This window comes from Triticum aestivum, chromosome 3A, assembly GCF_018294505.1.
Source record: "Triticum aestivum cultivar Chinese Spring chromosome 3A, IWGSC CS RefSeq v2.1, whole genome shotgun sequence".
NCBI lineage: Eukaryota > Viridiplantae > Streptophyta > Magnoliopsida > Poales > Poaceae > Triticum > Triticum aestivum.
This window is the reverse complement of record NC_057800.1, coordinates 72,354,769-72,358,123: the sequence shown is the minus strand read 5'-3', so window position 1 is coordinate 72,358,123 and position 3,355 is coordinate 72,354,769. Positions and strand designations below refer to the sequence as shown.

General features: G+C 52.3%; 1 pseudogene; it reads left to right on the top strand.

Annotated features, from left to right (window-relative positions):
• Window positions 1–262: 262 nt before the first annotated feature.
• LOC123063866 (uncharacterized) lies at window positions 263–404 on the top strand (annotated as a pseudogene).
• Window positions 405–3,355: the final 2,951 nt, after the last annotated feature.

Sequence of the window (3,355 nt, the reverse complement as noted above, 5' to 3'; positions counted from 1 at the left end):
TCTTGTCACCCTGGCGCAAGACTTGCAGGTGTTGAGTTTCATCTTCAACTCGATCTCGCCACCTGTGATGATCCAAGTCGCCCACTACACCAAGGTCGTTGCGGCATGGACCGCCATCAGGGAGATGTTTCTCTCCCAGACACAGGCCAACATCGTCAACACGCGGATCGCCTTCTCCACCACCAAAAAGGGCACCGCGACCATCGCCGACTACATCGGGCGCATGAAAGCGCTGGGCGACGAGATGGCTTCAGCAGGCAAGCCGCTCGATGATGATGACATGGTCTCCTACATCCTCGCACGACTAGACAACGACTACATCTCGTTTGTCTCGTCCATCTGCGTCGCAAGGACTGAACCAATCAACGTAGCTGAACTTTACTCTCAGTTGATCGGTTTTGGAAAGCGTCTTGCTATGTTCGAAGGTGGCAACCACTCCTCCCATTCCTCGGCCAATGCTATCTCTCGTGGCCGTGGTGGTTTTGGCCGCAGTGGAGGTGACCGTGGCAATGGTGGCCGCGGCAATGGAGGAGGTGGCCGCGGCAACAGAGGCCGCGGCAACAGAGGCCGTGGCAATGGAGGCGGTGGCCGCGACAATGGAGGCCGCAGCAACGGCAACGGCAACGGCAACAGAGGAGGCGATGATCTTCCTAAGGCCGTCTGCCAAATCTGCAAGAGGCCGAACCACACCGCCCTTGAATGCTACCGTCGCTTCGACATCTCCTACACCAAAAACGAGAAGAGCGCCGGATCTGCCACAACCTCGTCCTATGGAGTAGATACCAACTGGTATCTGGACACCAGCACCACCGACCACATCACCAGCGAGCTCGACAAGTTGACCGTCCACAACAAGTATCACGGCAACGATCAAGTCCACACTGCCAACGGAGAAGGTATGGAAATTAGTTATATTGGTCACACTACCGTTCGTACCCCTACTCGTGATCTTCATCTAAATAATATCTTGCATGTACCCGATGCCGCCGAAAACCTCATCTCTGCTCATCATTTGTCCACTGATAATCATACTTTCCTTGAAATTCACCCAAATTTCTTTCTCATCAAGGAACAGGGAACGAGGAAAACCCTTCTGCACGGCAGGTGTAGACAAGGCCTCTACCCCGTATCATCGGCTCCTTTTAGTTCAAGCAAGCAAGCGTTTGGTGCAAATAAACTCCCTATTAAAAGGTGGCACAGTCGACTAGGGCATCCGTCATCTACCATAGTGCGTTATGTTCTTAGCCAGAATGATATTCCTTTTTCTAGTAGTGAGTTCAATAAAGAAGGTGTTTGTGATGCATGCCAAATGGGCAAAAGTCACCAACTTCCTTATCCTGGTTCAAACAGTGTGTCTAAAGCTCCTTTAGAGAAAATTTTCTCCGATGTATGGGGGCCTGCCTGTGATTCTATCAATAGAAAAAATTATTATGTGTCTTTCATTGATGATTACAGCAAATTGGTAGATGGCGTAGAAAAATTATTATGCGGCTCTGGCAAAAAAACACAGAAAAAGGGAGAGAGAAAAGCAGTGCCTCCCGCTTGTGTGCATCACGACTCGCTCGCCCGCTTGGATAAATGGTGACGCTACCTCACTGCCTCACCGTCGACACTTCTCACCTGCGTCGTCGTCGTTGGTTGCAGTGTGGCACGCCTCGATCGCCGCTCCACATACTCGCAACCGCAACACCCCGGTCGCCACGCCTATCGCAGCTCCCGTCAGCGACGGTCATAGCTCGGTGGAGCATCGGCGCCACCATCCAACTCGTATCAAAACACCGACTGCCATGTCGAACATTATCATGTTGGGGTTGCAGCACGGCCACTGCTCGGTTCCAGCATTCTCGGTGCGCCATCGCAGCCGCCGTCGTCGCCACTCATAACATATGCTATGGCGGGTCTAGGATCCTTGACTCATCATGCACCCATCGCAGTTCCCACGCCATTTCCAACATTGCGATGTCGGGGTTGCCGCACCCCTCGCTGCTAGTTCCAGCATCAACGACCACAGGCGTAGCAAAATAGATGTCGTTGCCATGGCACCGGCTCCTACTAGTTCCAACATCAATGACCAGAGTCGTAGCAAAAAACACGACATCGTCGTAGTGTCGGTCATGACGGTTCAAGCAACCTCCATGGTCGGCTACAACATCTGCCATTGTTGGTCCCAGCATATGGCGCTGGCGGTGGCAACATTCCATGGTGACCAAGTGTCCCCGATTGCAGCTTCTGATTCACTCTCGCAACTTTCACCTACGCTGGTAGCAGTTTTCTCCCTAGTCGGTTGCAAAACATCATCGCAGCTTCCTCATTGGTCTCCTAGCATTGGTTGTCCCCACTCCTCCCTCCGGCTCTGTCTTCGGAGGGTTGCAGCACGGCAGTCGGCTGGTCTTAGCACCGGTCCTGCACCCCTGTAGCGTTGTCATTCGGCGTTTGACGGTACAATACACCGGGGGTGGCCACCTGAAGGGAGACTAGCATCAGGCCTGTCTTGGGGCCCACGAGGCTTGGTGATGAGCCAACCACGGGAGGAAATCCCAGAGGACCATGCATGCAGCTATGGACCATCATGGTGCCTTAGCCAGGATGGCGACGGCTTAGATCAGATCGATCTCTGTAAAACTCTTTCCCCCGTCGCTTATATAAGGTGGGGGCTCATGGTAGCCACTCCCATGCATCTAAATCCGAAGAACCATACTCTCCGTAATCCCATACTTCATCCCCCTTTGTAACCCTCGCATGAGGTAGTCCACCAAGAATACAATCCGAAAGCAGGATGTAGGCTGTTACTCCTTCCCGGAGGATCAAACCTAGGTAACTTCCTTGTGCAATCTCCAATTTGGTACTTCCAACAATGTTCGCCACCCTACTGAGGGTGCTGTTGGGTTTATGCACCGTCATCGTTCATCACCGACGAAGGCAGCTCGTAGTTGAGCACATCACCGTCGGGGGGGAACCAATGCCCCTAGTCATCATAGCATCTATGGCGGAGGCCGCTATGGCCTTTGACGGGCTAAGATCTCAGAGCTACAGGATCCATGGTTGTGTGGTGTGTTGTTGCACGAGAGAAATTGAAAGAGTAATGGTGTGTCACTACAAGGAGAAAAACAAGTAGATGGGAATGCCTATGAAGAGATAATGCTTGACGAGGAGCAGAATGTGGGCCCCATCTAGGACACGTGCTTGAGCAAGTAGACTATGAGCGAGCGGGCGCGAGTCAGCCGGCGGAGAATGTAGTTGGTGGGCCGATTCACATCGCTTTCCTAAATTTAGCTAATAACTATTCAACCGATGGAGTTTAAGCAAATCAAACACTTTATGTCAGTGGCACACACCTTGGAGCTAAATTTATGTA